The sequence below is a fragment of the Sphaerodactylus townsendi genome, linkage group LG04, assembly GCF_021028975.2.
Source record: "Sphaerodactylus townsendi isolate TG3544 linkage group LG04, MPM_Stown_v2.3, whole genome shotgun sequence".
Lineage (NCBI taxonomy): Eukaryota > Metazoa > Chordata > Lepidosauria > Squamata > Sphaerodactylidae > Sphaerodactylus > Sphaerodactylus townsendi.
This window is the reverse complement of record NC_059428.1, coordinates 72,839,331-72,859,241: the sequence shown is the minus strand read 5'-3', so window position 1 is coordinate 72,859,241 and position 19,911 is coordinate 72,839,331.

Genomic DNA, 19,911 nt, shown 5'->3' with positions numbered 1-19,911 from the left:
TCACCAGACGCATAACCCGCTCAGAGCGAGATGATTGCCGGTTGATCACGTTAACCACCGCTTGGTTGTCACACCAGAAGATGACCCTGCTGTTTGCAAAACGCTGGCACCAGAGGTATAGGGCCACCACGATTGGAAAAAATTCCAGGAAAGTCAAGTCCCTGCCCAGGCCCCCCTCCACCCAGTCTGGAGGCCAACGTTGAGCACACCATTGCCCTTTAAAGTAGACCCCAAACCCGAAGATGCCCGAAGCATCTGAATGCACTTGGAAAGTGGCCTCAGGATTTACCCGCTCTTGCCACAGTGAAATCCCATTAAAATGTGCGATGAACTCTTGCCAGACCGCCAAGTCGTCCTTAATGCCCTTGGTCAGCCGGATATGGTGGTGGGGGGCGGTCACGCCTCTGGTGGCATGGGCCAAGCGGGCACAAAAGGGTCTGCCAGGTGCGACGACCCGGCACGCAAAATTTAGGTGACCCAACAATTTCTGGATGTCCTTCAAAGTGCATTTGGACTTTCCCTGCAACTGAAGTAGCAGTGCCTTGATGATCACCAGCTTGTCTGGGGGGAGGCTGGATGTGCCCTTTATCGTATCTAATGCTATCCCCCCAAAATTAAGAGAGGTTGAGGGCCCCTCGGTTTTTTCTGCTGCAAGTGGAACTCCCAGCTCCTCCGCTAGGGCCTGGAAGCTGATAAGCCTTTGATGGCATTGCAAACTGCCTGCCTCCCCCACCAAAAGGAAGTCATCTAAATAATGTGTGATGTGAGGGCTGGCTGACCGTCCCTTAGCCGCCCACTCCAGAAAGGAACTGAAGGCTTCAAAAGCTGCACAAACCACAGAGCAGCCCATGGGCATGGCTTTGTCGACAAACCAGTGCCCCTGAAATTTGATGCCTAGCAGGCAAAAATCTTCTGGGTGTATAGGGAGTAAGCGGAAGGCGGACTGTATGTCACACTTTGCCAGGAGAGCCCCCGGCCCACATGACCTAATGAGATTGATGGCATGATCAAAGGACGCATAGCGAACAGAGCAGAGGTCTCGCTCTATGTAATCATTTACTGAGGACCCCCTGGGGTGGGACAAGTGGTGGATGAGACGAAACTCTCCCTTGGCTTTTTTGGGGACCACGCCCAAGGGGGATACCCTGAGGTTTGGGAGGGGGGGCGAAGAAAAGGGGCCCGCCATGCGGCCCGCTGCCACTTCCTTTGCTAATTTGGCCTCTACAACCAGGGGCATGTCCTGCGCTGACCTAAGGTTGCCGCAGTCCGTTGCCACCCTGGGGCCTGTGTAAGGAATGCGAAATCCCTGAGAAAAGCCTTCCCAGAGAAACTTGGCAGCGGGCCGATTGGGGTATCCGGAGAGCAAGGAGTGGAGCATGGGAAGTTTGATCGGGGACCTGGCCAGGGTTCCCCAGGGCCCGGGAACTCCCGATCTATGAGGTGGTGGCTGGTGTGGCTTGGCCCGACCCCCCCTCTGGGAGTTTGGTTGCCTGAGGGCCGGGCTCCGCGAAAGGGCATAGGCTTTCTGCTCCTAGAGCAGGTTGACTTAGCATGGGAGCCCAGGCAAATCTCGCAGGAGTGTTCGAATTTACACTTTGCCCTGTGGCATCTGCCCAGATTAAACTCCCAGCATACTAGGCGTGATCCCTCTCCCTTGTGATTAGGCTGTTTTTTAAAAGAGTGACCCTGGGGGCGGGCGAATGGCTGAACAAACATCGTCCAAGCCTCCTGATTGAGTTTGTCCCAGCGGGCATCGCTGCAGCCGGATGCATCTCTGTGGAACTCCTCGTCGTAACTCAGAGCTGCGGAGTCTCCCCCTATCAGGCGAGCCCTCAGCACGTTACACTGATGGGTAGCCAGATGCCAAGCCCTTAGGGGGTAAGCTGCTGAAATCAATGCCATATATTCCCCAAAACCTAGCATCCAATTGTCAAAAGTCCGCTCCACCCGCTTGCCCTTAGGGGCTGATGAAGAGGACCCTGTGACCCCGGCCGAGGAACCTGGGTGGATAAATTTAAAAATATCCACAAAATAACCATTGAGGGCCCTATCCTTGAGCTTATGTGAGAGGTGTTTGCCGGGTGGATGCTTGGTGGGCTTTGCTCCACTAAAAGGAGCTGGCGGGGGCAGCTCTCCTGCCAGGAAGCCCAGGCTACGGTCCCTTCGTTCGCTCAACCCTGGGGGAAGTGATGGGATGACTGCCGCATCCTCCCAAAACGTCCCCTCCCCTCGGGGAGAGTCCTCATCCGAGGAGTACTCACTTGAAGAAGACGACGGAGAACGGCGCCTGGATGAACGCTTACGAGATCCCTTTTTTGGCTTCTTATGACGGCGGTCCCGGCTGCTCCCACCCCCTTCTTCGGATGATGAAGGGCTCGAGGTCGCCTCCTCTTCTTCCTGTGAAAAGACCTCCTCCCCCTGATCCCCTGCTGGCTGAGATGGGCCCGCTGATGTGGCAGCGAAGGAAGCTGCCGCCCCATTTGATGACGAGTTTTTGGCCAATCTTGCGAAAGTGTTCGCTAGGTCGCTAAAAATTTGGGCACTCAGATCAGATATCCCCGGTTGACTTCTGGGGGTTGGGGCTGGGCTTGCCTCCTGCACCTGTGGCCTACTTGCCGGTGTGCTAGCCACCCTCCTCGGGACTCCTGACGCTCTCTGAGAGCCTCTGGCCTGGGTGACCGTAGATGTTAGGGTGGGCTGCCTGGCCTTGGCCCTTGCTGTGGCGGAGGAATCTTGATCACGCCAGGCAGGCGCCTTCCCGGCTGTTGTTCGCCGAGGCCTGCTATGCAAAGGGGGGTCCTTGCGAGTTCCCTGAGATGAGCCAGGCTCTGTTCTGTTGGTGGCCTCCCCATCGGAGGCTGTAACCCTGACCTTAGGGGCCTGTTTTGCCTGGCTCTGAACTCCATGTGGGGTTTTCCTTTTAACACCCTTGGCCGGGGCCATATTGGTCCCAACAGCAGTGAATTAAAGGCCAAGAACTGTAAACTGCCAAGTGAGGTAACCTGCTTCCTCAAATAACTGCAGCCTGCGCAGGATAGTGCGTTAACTCAGCCAGCTGGATAAGGAAAAGAGACAGAGATCCCAAAACAAGGAATACAGTTAGTACATAGCGAATGCCAAGGACCGTATAACTACTGAAAAGTTAATAATACGCGGTCGCCGAACTGCTGCAAAGGATCACCAAAACACCATTCTCCTACCCGCCTTACAGTGAACATTAAACGAAGTGTCTGGCTGATGGAGTTCCGAAAGAACTGTAAGTGGACCAAGATAACCACGCAGGCTTCATGTGGTGGAGTGAGGAATCGCCCTGATTCTCCAGATTAGAGTCCACCACTCTCCTGGAGTTCCCCAAAATAAACTGCCCCAGCCTCCTGAATGGCTCTTGCCCCGTCCAGGGTATAAGCCCCACTGCGCTGCCTTGTCCCCCGGAATTCTGCCCACCCCTCCCCACGAAAAAAGGGGGGTTTGGGGTGCCCCCTGCACCATGTCCCTCCTGCCGACTGACCCTGCGCTCCCCCTGTGTCCCCGCCTCCCCAGCTAGGTGGGCTACAGTGGCCCTATCGATCAGGGAAGGGCAGAATGCGGCCACATGGCTCGTCGCCCCCATGAATGCTGAAGGGGGGGCTGCATAAGCCCCATGAATTCCTGGGGGGGCCCGCGTAGGCTCAACACCCCCTGAAGGATAGGGGGTAGCCCTCTGGGCCCGTCGTCCGCTGGGAAGGCCGTGGGGGCGGCCGCTTGGGCCCCAAAGCCCGCATGAATGCCGAGGGAGGCGGCCGCTGAGGCTCGAGGAATCCTGGGGAGGGGACGGCCGCGGAGACTCGTTGCCCCCCTTGAAGGCGGGGGGGTGGCCGTTCAGGCCCATTGCCCCCTTGAAGGCCTTGTCCCCTGTTCCTGCCCCCTGCCGCTTGACCAACTCTCCCCCCCATACCCGGACTCGACGCGTCTGCTCCAAATCCCTCGACGTCCGGGTGCAGAGTGGCCGAGAAACACGAGGCAGGGCCTTTTATAGGCCCTGCTCCCGGCCCACTCCGATGACGTGTTCTCGCCCTCGCGAGAACACATCAGCCCTCCCATCCGGCCCTCTGCGCTTGCGCAGAACGGGCCGGATAGTCCCAGGCCCTCTGCGCATGTGCGGAACGGCCGCGCAAGCGCAGACGGGCCAGAAAGGCCTCGTCGGGCCCCTCTCCCCCCCGCAATGGCGGCCGCGTCTTAGGCGCGGCCGCGCTTTCCTTTAGGCAGCAAGCCAAAATATTTCTCTTTATCCAGACTCTGAACTAAGGTGCTTTATGGACTAACTCCTAGTGCACAGCCTGTATCATCAATATCATTTTAAATTGCCCTCTTTGTTTTATGTACTTTTATGTCCTAACTTGTTTTTATGGGCTTACCTTGCTTTTCTGGCACGCTTTTATTGATTATTCTTTTATTGGCGTGACTTGTTTTATTGATTTGTTTTAATAGCTGCAATTTTATTTCATTGACTCACTTTTATTGTCTGAGTTGGTGTTTTGGAGACTGGAGAGGTGGTATAAGAATGTTATAGACAAATAGATGAATAGAGAGATACAGATCTTATAGCCCCATGCGGGGGCGGGGGGTGGTGGAATCTGCCAATGGAAGAGGTGTGGGCTTCCACTGGCAGAAATGCCCTTCCTAGGGCACTTATCCAGGCAGCGGAGCAAAACCGCGGGCCTCCTTCTCTGGTGCTGGGATGCAACATGGGATGCTGGCACCATGGAAACAGTCTGGGGGCATGGCCAGGGGAGGAGCAGACATTAGTCAGCTTCCTCCTGACCATTCACTGGTTTAAGTCAGTGGCAGGAAAGCCAGATTTACATGACCCTTCAGGGGTCATGTAAGTTCATTCAGCCCCATAGAGGCTTCTTGGTGGTGGGGAGGCTGTTTTGTTTTGAAAGCCTTCCTGTGCTACCAGGAAGCCTCTCTGGGAGCAGCAGGGTGGTGCAGTTGTGGCACTGCCACTGCCCACCTGACCACATGAATGGGGCTGCCCGAGACTGTTCATCAGGGGAAAGTTTGTCCTTCAAGTGCTCTGATCCCAAACCATTTAAGACACTGCAGATCAAAACAAGCATCTTGAATTTTATGTATAACCAGCAATAAAGTCCGTTGTGTGAAAAAATACAATGGGCTCTAGAAAACTCTTGCTGGATATATAGAAGCATTTGCAGGATGTTAATCCTCCCAGGGCAAGAGACATGGACCCTGTTGCACTTGCACAGCTCTTTAAAAAGTGAGTCATGGCCAACACACCTTCCCTTAAGGTGTGGTCAGTGGGTCCTGACCCTTCTACATTATACAACATGCTTGTGACAGCACAGTCTACCTCCTTGGCCTATGTACCTGCGTAGCTCTTTGAAAAGTGAGTTGTCACCAATACTCCTTGCCTTTTATATAAAGAAGATTGTACCTTGAAATTATAGATGTTCCCTTCTAGATGGCTTATTAATGGGGTTAAGGTCGAACACTCCAAGTCCTTTAAATATCTAGGCCTAACCTTCCATCATAAAGCCACATGGGCCAGACATAGAGATATTGCTGTAAAAGGAAGTTATCACATTGCTCCAGCAGTGGTAAATTTTTTTCACACCAGGGGAAGGGGATATGTCCCAGCAGCTCGAAAGGTTTTCAACTCCAAGGTAGTTCAGCAACTTCTCTATGGAGTTCCCTTATGGATAACTGCATGGAACAATTCTGTTGAAAGAATACAATCTGGCTTCCTCTATAAAATACTCGGATTACCACACTCTGTACCATATGCTGTACTATGTGCTTAGAAAACTGGTCAGAACCTGCACTTGGAAACAAGAGGCATGGCTGAATACATTCAAGTATTGGATCAAATTATGTTTTAACTCTGATGTGTGCAGTTTAATATACACTGTGCGCCCAGACCTATTTGCTTCCGAATGGTATCAACTTCTCAAATCAAAAATTTACTCAGTAGGTTTATTCTGGATTGATTCTCTGGTATGCTTTGACATCTCAGAGAGATTTCTTTTCCAACCCTTAGAAAAGTAGACTTCTAGAACAGGAATATCATATCTTGTTGGAGCAAGCAAATAAATTATGCTCACCCCTCTCTGTCGGAATAATACCGGCACAGGGGCACATAGCCAAATATCTTGAATTATTAACTAAACCCCAACAGAGATGGATTAGCATAAGGGCCAAGATCCAATACCTTCCCATCGGCCATTACAAAGTGAATTAGATTACTTATCCATACCTCTCCAGGATCCGGGTTCGTCACACACACTGTAAAAAATCAAGTGGAGACTCTTGCTCACCATTATTCTTGACTGTCCGAGATGTATGTTGGGCATTAGGAATTTCCCTCCCAAGGCTGGCCCTAAGACAAATCTTGAAAAATGACTCTGACTGTTCTGTTGTGGAGCTTCTGTTAAACAACACAGATGTCATGCTCTTGGAAAAAGTAGCAAAATTTCTTTTACAAGTGACAGAACTTTCTAAGTAATGTATACTGCTATATAGTCTTCCTGTCTGCGCTTTGAATGTACTCTTGATTTGTATTTCAAAAATGTCTGGCAATGCTCTAGAACCTATTTTTAAATGCCAAATAAAGGTTGTTGTTGCATTATAGATGTTAAATTTGGTGAATACACAGAAACCAAGTTTCTATCATTAGTAGGGTTGCCAACCCTGGGTTGAAGAAATCTGGATATTTAAGAAGTGAAGACTGGGGAGGCAAAGGCTTGGGCAGGGGAGAGACCTCACCAGGTTCAGTGTCATATTTATGTATATTTATATTTCTAATGTCGTCTAAATTGTGCTCTACTGTGTATATTTATTGTGTTGTGCATCACCCAGAGCCCTTCAGAGGAGGGTGGTATACAACAACAACAACAACAACAACAACAACAACCACAACCCTCCTAAGCAGCCATTTTCTCCCAAGGAACTGACCCTTTACAGTCTGGAAAACAATTGTAATTCTGGTAGATCTCCAGACCCTACCTGGAAGTTGGCAACCCTAGAAATGAGTTATGCATGCTTAGGGAAAAAATTACAGTAATATTTTTCCCATTACATTAATGGAATTTGATTTAAAAATAGTACTGTTAATATTGGCACATGTTTTCATGTATTGCAAATGAATGGCTTAACAGAAACCAATTGGAAACTGCCAGGAATAGTGAAACAGCCCACAAAGACAATATTTGGAAAACAAAAGGAAACAAAAAAAGGCATATTCATACATCCCTTTGGGATAGGGCGGGATAGAAATGTGAATGAATGAGTGAATATATGAATGAATGAATGAATGAATGAATGAATGAATGAATGAATGAATGAATAGCAATGTGAATCTGATAGCAATGGCAAAAGTATATTCAGATCAGCATATTCCAGCTGAAGTTTCCAAGAGCAGTCTGTCTTCTAATGCACTATACTAATTGAATCTGCATGTTAAAAGACCATGGGTTATTGTGGCAAGGTTTGTCTTCAAGCCATTGTAATATACAACTTGGTGCTAAGAAAAACCACTTGCAACGCACTGAGCCATAGTTCAGTGGCTGAATGTATGGTTGAGGACAAAAATCTGATCTAATCTTTCTCTGTGTAAGAGAATGCAAGTTAGCAGTGCTAGCAAAGGCATCTGTGTGACTGTGACACCTTATTAATAATTTCTCCATCCTGCCTGTTCAGCATACTCAACTGCATCTGAGTGCAGGAGGAGCAGAGATTTAATCGAGTGTATTACTATTTGCTCTGGGAAATATTCTCCTCTTTCCTTATATGCTACCCCTAGTACATGTGTTATGTAGGCCTGACTCCAAACAGCCATGCATGGAAAAATGTATGCAGATAAGAGGTCCTCCTTCTTGCTGTAGCCCTTCTTCCACAGTTTCTCCTAAAGTTATGGGGCTTTGTAATACAGCTGGGGAAAAAATCAGTGACCTTCAAGAAGCACATGTGAAAATGTATTATTCTTCTACAAGGCTATTAGCATAGCCTCCACATTATACTTCCTTTGGACTGGCATAATCCAGAGATTCTTACAATTAGAAATGCAGCTGCTTGGTTGATCTAAAACCTGGGAAGCATTCACAATTTGGGGGCGGGAGGCATTCAGTATTTTAGGCAGCATTGCTCCTCATTTGCAATGATTTCTGACAGCCAGTAAAGGAGAACTGTTGTTCTCATCTCTGTTTCCAGATCCTAGTTTCACCCCCAAACTCCAAAAAAAAGGGGGGGCAGAAAGAAAATCAAACTTAACATCATGAGCTCTGTCGATGACCATCAAGCACAATAATCTCACTGAATACATGCCTGATATCTGTACCTTATGGTTATATCATAGGTACACTTTGTACCTAAAGGTGCCCTGTGACTCGAGTGCTCTTTGATGTTCACTTTTGTTTTATTTTAGTTTTTTACTTATGAAACACCTCAGATTCTCTCAGGGCCATCTTCTGCAGGCTCCAGGGTTATGAAATGGAATGTCTCCGGGAGGTTCGCTGCCATCCATAAAACATGTAAATGGCAGTTAATTACATAGCAGGGTATTACTTTGAGGGGAAGTAGAGTTCTTGTGTGTTTCTGGTCTTTTAACATTTTAATTGTTACCTGCGGGTCACATTTTTGTGAACTGCTGTAAATGAGACAGGTGACACTGAATTGTTTAAATAAATGAAAAATAAATGAAGGCGATCAGTGATAATGATAACATGTACTGAGGTGGGGTCAGTGTATTAAAGATTAAGAACCACTGCAATAATCCATTCCATTATCTTTTTGCATGGTAAAATTGGATCTTGGAGTAGCTTAGCTTTTCATATTTCAAAAGCTTTTATGGCAAAATTTGCATGACTGGAAAAATATGCTTATTTTCCTGTTAGAGATAAGGCGATATGGGTTTAATTGCTCACTTGCAGTGATCAAGTGAATCCACTCAATCAGTGCAGTGTTCATCATATCAGAAATGTGTGTAATTACCTTGTAACTTGACAACTGTAACTCTTTCTTTTCTGATTTCAATCTTTGCTAACACATCTATTCAAAATATTGTGGGAATCATTATTGCTTACACAGCTGTAACTTATATGCACTCTCACAGTAGCTGATTCTGATTCAACTTAATTAAATTTAGTAATACAGTAGAAGTTGGGAGGTAGGGTTGCAATACCCCATTTGTATTCTTACAGGATCCTGAGTCAGGAAAGGATTAAAGTTTCTGTCATTATAAAAACACACAGTCTGGTGGTTTTTTATATGGTCCTAGGTTAACACAGCTGTTCTCCCACCCCCACAAGGGAAACTATGAATGCAATAAGGGCAATTAGCACACAGAGCTCATGGTGAAAACCTCTGGCATGATCCTGTTCTCTTTTCATGTGCTGATTCCATGCAGAATTCTAAAAATGGGATTAAAGTTTAAATTGTCAGGGGCTTGGTGTGGTATTCTGCAATAAATAAACCTTGTGTTTATTTTCTTTTTTTATTCACTTAAAATATTTCTCCCCCCTCAAGCAAAACAAACAAACTTCAAAGTTGGGTTTTCTGATACCCAAGATGAGTGATTTTTATTCAATTGGATTCAGATCACAGGATAAGCTTTAAAAAATCTTTCAGAGCTTTGTCCAATATGTGTCAGTATTTCAAATTATTGTTAATCCTCTGTTCCATTATTAAATGGGGGTTAAAAGGACCCCACAGCAACGCTCTTAGCATAGCCACAATACCTGCAACAGAGCTGGCATCACTAGAGCTAGTGATGCAGTAGTAGGAATGGTCTCCACGGTGCCTTTCAGATCTTGGCTATAGCCCTCATCATAGTGGTTGACAGAAAGCACTGACTATAATCATGATGATAAAAGAAGGAGTACAAATACAGAGTGTCCTTATATTTGTTGATATTTTACACCTAGACAGAACTTTCATCACAGCAGTAATTCATCTTACAAATCAGTTTGGTGAACTATCAATTATATTAAATCAGGAACCATGTTTACAGATAATACACCATGGGGCACACTTACATAGCAATGACCTTTGAAGCTGGCACAAGTTACTTGTCAAGAAATGATGTGGTGTCCCCCTACAATGCTAAATCAATTATGCTAAGCCCATTTCAGTCTGCTTTCTGATGTCTAAAGTGAGAGCACTGCTGGAGGCACATCCCTTTGCTTGTTGAAGAGAGAAAATATCATCAAAATGACACTTCTGTTAAAGTCATTTGGTACATTACAACATATCCTGTAGAGATATTTCATAGCTAAAATTTATTTTATATGCAAGAAGGGTAGTTTTGATTGAATACATTAAAATTAAGCTGATAAAATGTCATTGGCAATAATTTCTCTGCCAAGGGGTTTCTCTACCAGACAGGTAGCAGACTGTTCCTTAACTCTAAACAAAAGTGTGCTGGAGCTACATACAATGACATGTTCAATGTGTGTGAGCTCTGAAGATGATCATTAGATTTGATCAAAACCAAAATAAATTCAATTACATTTGGATTTTGGTTGTTTTGGCTTTGCAATTATTGATAAATTAATAATTGATAATTATTGGTATTTCTTAGAGATTTAAATGAATAGCTTTATGTGTTTCCATCATCATTAATCAGTGCTGTTACATCTTTTTCCAAACTTTATAATACAATGGACGCCTGTTTCTTAATACTGAATTAATGCATTCTGAAGTATATGGCTACTAATTTCTATTGAAATCCTAACGATGCTACATTCATCAGATCAAAGCAGTTGTGATTATATAACCAAAAGTCTGCCTAGGAACACTGCTTCCTTTTGTACTAACAAGAAAGATATCCCTGAAAAGTATCTTGCATGAATTGCTGATTTCACATCCTACACCTGACCATCATTAGTTTAAGTCTGACAGCTAACACCTGACCTCTGCATCCCACCTGTATTGTGCTTCAAGTTTCTGATCTGTGACAGATGTAAGAAAACCTTGTAGATCTTCAACAATGTGATTTTTAGGAGACTGGAAGGAAAGAGTAAAAGAAAAGGATACAAATATTACTGTGGTGTGAGTACAGTTTTAGGTCATGGAATAAGTAATCTGAAGGTACAGATCATAGTACATCTAAATTGTTCCTTGAATAAATACATTAACAGTATGTCTGGCTGCTAACAAATCTTTAAATTACATCACAGCCTCAGAGAACTATACTGTAGTCATGCTATGCAAGATAAAAGCCCCATCTGTTTGTTTCTTTATTCATCATCTGTGAGCACAGTGCAGTTCTACATACAGTAATTGAATGCATATGATTAGCTAATAAATAAGCTGCAAGCCATTTTGCTATATCTGTTCATTCAATAGTGATGATGAGTGGTCAAAAGAATCTCTCTCTCCATAAATCTTAAAACCATGAAGAGGGGTTTGAATACTCTGCACAAATAAAAGGAAGACCACAGTACAGTTTTACTAAGCATTTTGTGAATAGATTTAAGGTACCTTGGCAACCCTGAAGAACCAGAAACTTTATTTTTATTTTCAGAATCAGAAGAATCAGAAACCTTATTTTATGCAGCAGGCATAATCTCAGAGGAATGAAAGCCACTCGCCAATGACTGCCCATTTTACATTTTTAAAGTCATAAATAATTTTAAAATCTGCTGATCAACAAGTAAGAAGCAGCACTTCTTGGATGATTCTAAGGTTTTAACAATGATTAAACATTGACTATTTAAAGCATTCCACACATGGGCAGCGTGACACTGAACAAACCATGGAAGCTGCAGAGTAACAATTTTCATACTTGAAATTCCACACCATTTTTTCCTGGTGCCCAAGAGGTGCCAGAGTGGCTACGTTATCATTATCTGTCTCCACTGCCCAGCCTGTACCTGGTGGTCCTCGATCAGGGCTCAGGTCTTTTTGACTGGTGGAATTCTCTGTGAAATCAGAGTCATGGGCCATGGCCTGCCTGAGGAACGGTAAGACAGAGATGTTCCACCCGGCATATGGTTGAAGCAGCAATGGTTCAGTATTCAGTAGGCCTCCTTTTTCCATCTTCCTTGTTCTTCCCTTTCCCCCATCCTCTTTCCCTTTCCCCCTTCATGTTGTTCAACTCTCTGCAGGACTTATGAATTTTTCAGTTATTGTGGTCACTGTGTAACATCATTATGAGTCAACCCATTGTTGAGAATATTCAATATCTACACAGTAGGCCTGTAATTAGAATGCCGTCTTTCAGTGCAAATTGGGATTGATAATTTTAATTGTTTTTAACTTATATTGTATATTTATAATGTATTCTTGTTAGAAACTGTCCTGAACCCAGCCTGACTGGGAAATGGCATGGAATGAATGAATGAATGAATAAATGAATGAATGAATGAATGAATAAATAAATAAATAAATAAGGTTTTTTTTGTAGAGCCCCGCAAGGGTTCAGTGATGTTAACTCAGGGAGGGCTTCAGGGGGACCAAAGTCCCTGTCCCTGTTATACAATGACATAGGCAGTACTCATCCATTCAATTACTATGAACTGCAGGCTTGCTACTTGGCTTATGGAAAATATGATGGGCATGTACATATTTAAGACTGTGTTTTTCACAGGATCAGGTTTGAATGCATTCACCAGGTCATTCACATTGAAAATAGCTATCATTCTGATAATTTTTTATTTTATTTTATGGCGTATAAGTCATATTTAAAAGTAAAAAGTAAAAAAATCCAACCTCATTTTAGAGTTATTTGCGAAAACTTCCTAAGTTTTCTAGATGGTTCACATGTGCTCATGGCATTAATACCATCCATAGCAATGCATTGTACAAGGGCAAAGTTGGCCATGCTCAGTTTCCCTGTGTTTCTTGATCCTGCCCTCATAAGTACCCTCAGCCATTCTCATTCCAAGAGCATTAGAAGCAATTTTCTTCCTCTTGCTCAAAGCCTTGAAAAGTAGAATAATTCAGGGTTGCTGCCACTAGAATTTTGTGAACCATGAAGAAAAAGAGTATCAGGGGAAAATATAGCAAACACACATCTTGCACTTTTGCCCTACTGGGTCTAAACATGTCACCCATAGCTAACAAGTAGCACTGACATACAAACTGGCAGAAAATTGAAAAAGTTCATACTGTATCTAGAATCCAACCCCCCAAACTGTGCCAAAATGACATCACCTTGTGCAGCAGACAGGATATTTGTCACACATTGTGTTTTTTTTAATTGAAGGCCATTAATCTAGACTAGAAAGGAGAGTGGAAGAATGGGAGTAATGACAAAAGCTTAATTTATCCTTCCTATTACAATGCAACACTTAATGTTCTTAGTGTTCAGAATGAGTTCCATTGCCTGTTGATAATTTTCCTAAATAGGTTCACAAAAAAAGAAATATTTTTGTCACTGTTTCTTAAAATCAGTACAAACAGTCAACATCTGATGGGAAAAGAAAAATGATGAGTTTATGATTCAATCCTTCTCAATATTTCCTCTCTATTCTAGTAATAAAATTATACTTTGTCTGACGGGAGAAATACTAGGGAGTGGGTGGACAGCTGTTAAGCAGGAGAGAAAATGGATACTCCTGCCTGCTTAAACTTTTCTTTGTCGGAAATGGGGAGGGAAGGGACTGTCTTTGCATAGTCAAGATACCGTGATACAGGTTCTACCCCAGGAGGAAGCATAAAGCAATATTCCATAGTGAAAGTGGAGAGGGATATTTTGTTTGTATGTTAATGGCAGGCATGCTGAGTGACTGACTAAACTAAATGTTCCATCATGTGCAGATTTGTTTAAGGGACAAGAAGAAGCCTATGGACTCAGTTCAGGTACTACAGTCTGCTCTACTTTTAGGAACAATGTCATCCCAGGATCTGTTCTCAGCTCTGTCCTCTGAAAACCTACACAGGCATCCTATTCCACTCTTATGTCTTCCTCAAAGAGAGGGCTATTTTGTTCTTTGCTGCACATTGGCACCAGCTATGCAATCAGCTACAGGGCTTCTGAGCCACTGAAAGGTACAATGGCCAGCAAATTTCATTTTGTGCCTCTAAAGTGCCACAGTGTGGCCAGGCTCCTCCATCTGAGCAAGTTTCTTAATTTAACTGGGTTTCATTTTCAAATTTAGGAAGGCTGATTTTGCATGCCGAAATTGCCCCTTTGTTGTCATGGGGAATGCCCCAATGCACATGCAAGGATTTTAGACCCGGGGGGAGGGGAGCGAGGGCGCCAATTCTCAGCACCTGTTTTGTGTTCAGAGTAATTTAAAACTAAAATAGTGAAAGTGAGTGGGGGAAATGGGGCAAGATTCAGTCAATCTGAATGCAGGAAATGGAGGCTGCCCGCACATACATGAAAGAGATTATGGAAGAGCTCGCAGTGCTTAAGCGGTGTTTATGGGAAAGCCCTGGGCTTGTGGGGAACCATTCGGGGCTTTCCGCACCGGTCCTGACTTGAGCGAAGGAAAGAGCCGGGCAGCAGTGGGAAACTACAAGCAGGGTGAGAAGCCCCAAGGCAGATACACTCCTCAGCTGAGACACGGAGCATTTAGAAAATGCAAAAACAGCCGAATACAGCCTTAATCGGTTGAACTATTGCAGACATTTTAATTCACACAATCAGATGTGTGTACAAAATTAAAAGTAATATAGGTTTAGTTTTACAACCAGGCCAATGACTACCTGGCTGCACCTGCCATTCTTGTAACAATGTGTAGGCAGCAGACCTATAATTGGAACATTTGCTATTGGGCTACATTTGTTTGTTTCTTTAGCTAAATTTGGTGTACATAGAGCCGTGGTGGCGAACCTTTGGCACTCCAGATGTTATGGACTACAATTCCCATCAGCCCCTGCCAGCATGCCCAGTTGCCCATGCTGGCAGGGGCTGATGGGAATTGTAGTCCATAACATCTGGAGTGCCAAAGGTTCGCCACCACTGATATAGAGGATGTTTTTGGACCTATCTATATATATAAAAATCTATCAGTGCGTTTTTCTGCTGACAGGTAATCTCCCAAACTACTGGAGCGATTGCTTTGAAATGTTCACACAACATCACATTTGCCTGTGGCCAGGTTTCCATACTGTTTCCACACCTCCTGTTGTGTACATGCCACACCTGTGCCAGTTATTGTGTACATGCCACACCTGTAATAGTTGGATCCACAGTTCTGTTCCGCAACAGTGCCATCTGCTGGCCATCAAAGCAACACCCTCTGATACAAGGGAAACAAACATGCCTTCCTTGAAAACCGCTGCCATCTGGAGTGAAAGGGATGGGGCCCACATTCTGGACATGGCCCACCCACCCTAGCGGAGGAAGGGGAAGGTGAGGGAGGGTCCGGGGATTTGCTGGACCAAATGCTCTGAAATTTGAACACAACATAGCTCATGCCTCCCAGCGTGTTTTAAGCTAGGTAATTCGCCTGCAAGGGAAGGAAGTGAAAGGGACAGGATCCGCCACCTGGACATGGCCCACTCTAGCAGAGGAAGAGCAACTTTAGGGAGGGATGGGGTGGGGTGCCATGCAAGGGAACGGGAGAGAGGGAGGGGAGAGAGGGGTCCCTTGCTCCTCCCTTCCCTTGCAAGCATTGTGCAATGACATATGTTCGAACCGTTTTCTTCCCCTTTTCTTTCTTTTTCCACTTCACCAGACTGAGGCCGCTTCTGTATGACCACGCTGGGGGATGGGTCGCCGCATATGACGCCGACTCAACCCCCCGGGACCATTCGCACAAACGGTCCCGGTAATGACAGGGAAGATGGCGCCACGCTGCACCGTTGCCCGATCGACTTACCTTCCCTGTGTGACAGCTTCCGGACGCTGGTCTACCCGAAAGGCCAGGGGACACGCTTCCTGCTCGCTCCAGCGCTAACCGCCTCCGGAGTCGCAGGGTGGGGGTGTGTTTCCCCAGGCCTCAGCGACATGCTGGAAGGTCGCAGGGAAGGTAAGTCGATCGGGAAAGGGGGGATGGCGCCTTTCAGCCACTGCCGTGCGCTTGGGGTGCAAGGTGGGAAAATGGCGGCTCCGCGCCGCTGGGGGAGCGAGGGCAGCACGGCTGCGAAGCAGCTGCACCCCCCATGTGAACAGCTCCCTAGGGACGGTGTTTTTGCCGTCCCTAAGACGCTGTAAATGGCCTGTGCGGAAAGGGCCTGAGCCACAGCAACGCATGGCCAGGCCCGCTAGTTCTCCCTAAAAGTATGAATATTACATGCATTTGCCAAGAGGCATTGTTTGAAATTCACTGACTGGACAAGATCATATCTATTTGCCCAAGTCTCATATGCCATATTTTTTACCCAGTACTGAAGCTATAGAACAGACAGTTTTTTTCAGCCCATGCCTAATGGATGGGTACAATATAATGTACACTGTAAGCTGCCCCTTATAATGGTATGACATTCCACAACAATTTGTGAAAGCCACACCTGGAAATGTTACTGTAGCACCTCAGCTTTCAGGTGAGCTTGGCAAGGAAAGCAACACTCTGAATAAGCAAAAGATAATGCAAATCTCTTATATTTAGAACGGGCTTGATTGTGTGGCTAAAAATATCTGAAGTGAGTTAGAAAACAAAAGAACAAATGATGCAGCAACATCACACATTGTCTTCACACAACTGATTTGCTGTGACTGTAAGCCATGTAGAGATGATCCAAGCAGGTACAGTGAATGGAAGGTGTGGGAGTAGCGATGTGAGACCAGGAAGCAAATCCTGTTCCCAACCTATGTGAGCTTGTTGTGGGTTTTTTAATTAGCTTAGAGAAGCTTACATTGATTTAAAAGTATGGTCGATTGTATGCTTTGACATATTCTTGTGGAGATTGGGGTACTAGCTGTTTCATAGCCCTGTTTGTAGATTTTGCTCACACTGTTGGTTTAGTAAAGTGTTAAGCTATTCAGTCCTACTAAACTGCTAGCCTTTATTTGTGCATTGCTCACAGTTTTGATTACTAGTGCACAACCCCTCCATCTTTGTATTCTCTATGGGTTCCCAATTAGAACTGTGTATCCAGATATACCAGAGGCAATTTTTTTGGGGGGGTGGTGGTGGTGGTGGTGGATGGGGTGTTTTTTGGATGAGTAAAAAACCCAGCTATCTAGATAGAGATGAAAGCTGAAAAAAATTGAAAAGTGTTACAGCTTTTCTCAACTATTCACATGGCCCAACCAGTGGAGCCAAGTGCAGGGGTTGCAGTCAGCTCAACAGTCAGCCAAGAGCTGGGTGTAGGGATTGGCTCAGTGGGCTTCAAAGGTGGCAGGGGAGGCAGCAGAAGGGAATGCAGGGGTTGGCTAAGCTGGGAGTGGGTGTTCAGCTTTTTCAGGCTTCTTTGAAAATTTCTGGGTGTTTTAAAGCCGAACTCAAAAAATACTGGTGCACACCAGTATTCCCAATAATAATTCACATGTATTTTGTACATGTGTAGGTGGTATGCACAATTTAGTAAATATATAGGTTGGGAGCAGAGCATGGTCCATGACCCTGGCTCTCCCTCCCCGTATTTTCATTGTAGGTTCTTTGATTAACTGAAAAGGATTATAATATTACATTTTCAACATCCTGCTTGAGAATTGTCTGTTTGTCCTGGCAGTTACACATACACAAGTCACAGAGCTGGGCATGGCAGGCTTCTCAGGATGGACCCAAGCCAGCTCTTGAATGGCTTGAGTACAGCATAGAACTGCAAACCTATTTATGTTCAGTGGAAGAAGTCATAAACAGTTATGCAGAACAGCATTTTGCATTCAGTGAACGCCTCTTTCCATTCAAAGGTGTAAAAAGAGATCTGCATTCATTCTCTAGCACATCTTGCAAAAATTCTGACCATTTTGAATGCTTTCCCTTTTCTTCCAAACTCTTTATTTTTTCATGTAAGGGTTCTACCATTTCATAGTTTGCCAATTTACAAAGTGAAACCCTAGGGAAATGCTTGCTGAACATGTGCAAATTACTGTCATTTTTCATCCTTCAGAAATTTGACAATAATGGTAGTGATTTACTTAAGGCTCCAACATATTTTGCTTTCTTCCTTTTTTGTATGCCCTTCTTGTTTTACTCTTTCAGAAAAAATATATGTTCCTTGTCTACCCAAAATAGGAATTGCTGGATTCTATAGTAACGAATGAGGAAAATGTTTGCTGTACTCTCAAGATACTTTAAACTAGTGATGCTCCAGATGTTAGGAGTCTCAGTTCTCTTTTCCTGGCCACAGAGCAGCACTGATCCTCCAATTATCTCACCTGCCATTCTTCCAGGTTGAGTTTCTGGAATCTGTATAAGTGCTGACACAGTTTGCTCTTGCCACAGCATTTCATTCCCAGTGTTCTATGGCCATGAATTTTTTTCTCTTCCTTGTAAGAAACTTACACAAGTGATTCAGGCATTCACATGTCCAGCTATTTTAGCATAGCCTTTTGATCCTGATGAGGATCACCAAAGTGGCTAACAGATTAAAAACATGCATAATAAAAATACATCTTAAAGCCCATTAAAGCACAACATTGAAATATTTTAAACCCAGCTGAAATACACATACATGAAAACACAAATTAAAGCATAAGGCAGGAAGGAGGGATTGTTGAGGGAACATCAGACAAAACTAAAAAGTTTTCACCCACTGGTGCAAGGTGGCAACAGAAGGGAACAGGCAGGTTCTGGAGAGAGTGTTTCAGAGTGTTGATGTCATAATCAAGAAGACCAGGTTGCCAGGCACCTCATCCAAGAAGATGGGAGCATCTGAAGCAGGGCCTAAGAAGAGGACTATAGAGGTTCAATAGTTTGTAAGGAATTTCGCAACACTTCATGTATGCAGGCCCAAGTAGTTTTGCCAGGAAGTGCCTGGAAACCAGTTGGTGGGTTGTAGGTAAGATCACAGGGCAGTGATGGTGAACCTATGGCACTCCAGATGTTCATGGACTACAATTCCCATCAGCCCCTGGCAGGGGCTGGCAGGGGCTGCTGGGAATTGTAGTCCATGAACATCTGGAGTGCCATAGGTTCACCACCACTGTCATAGGGGATGGGCAGGGGGTGCAATGCCAGTCTTAGTGCTACATGCCTTCCATTAAAACCCTTGAAGTGGCATAGGGTAGCTCTAGGAAACACAAGAACCTGTATGGTAAAGTCAAGGCTGCCTTTGAAAAAATTATCCCACTGTTGCTCCAAGTGTGGTGGGCTATGGGAGCTAGGGGTTGGGGATTCTCTGCCCCCACAACCAGAGGAATGGGAACTCTAGTCCCAAGCCTGGTAGAATGTGAAGGTCAACACCAGCACCTTGAATTATGCCAGGAAACAGATCAGTAAGCAGTGCAGATGGACCAAGTTTGGAATGATGTGATCCCCACAGTCCACTTCAGACAATATCCTTCTGGCAGCATTCGGTACCAATGGAAGCTTCTAAACATTTTTCAACACTTATCCAGCAATAGGCCTTGATCCAAGAGCACCATAGGCAAAACTACAAGGGGGCAGGGTGTGTGTGTGTGCACGCCTTGCACTTGGTACATGGCTCGGGGGGTGGAAAATTGCCCCCAACCCCTCCCCCTTTCCCCAACCCTCTGCGACCCCCTTCGTATCCCCCCACTTACCTTAGTTTTTAGTTTCAGGTTTCATTTCAGGCTGAAATGGGCCCTTGTGGGAACTACACTACCCAGGAGACCTTGTGAGCCACAAAGGCTCCTGGGTAGTGTAGTTCCCACCCAGGGCTTTTTTTAGCCTGAACTGAACAGGCCACTTTTCAGCCTGAAACTAAGCCTGAAACTAAGAACTAAGGTAAGTGGGGAGACCGGGGGGAGACATGGGGGGCAGGGCAGGAACGGGACCCATAGGGGGCCCCAGAAAATTCAGAATCTGCATCGGGCGCAGTTTGGCCCAGCTACGGCTCTGAAGAGTACCCTCAATCTACGGAGATCAACCATAAATGTGAGATAGATCTGAGTTT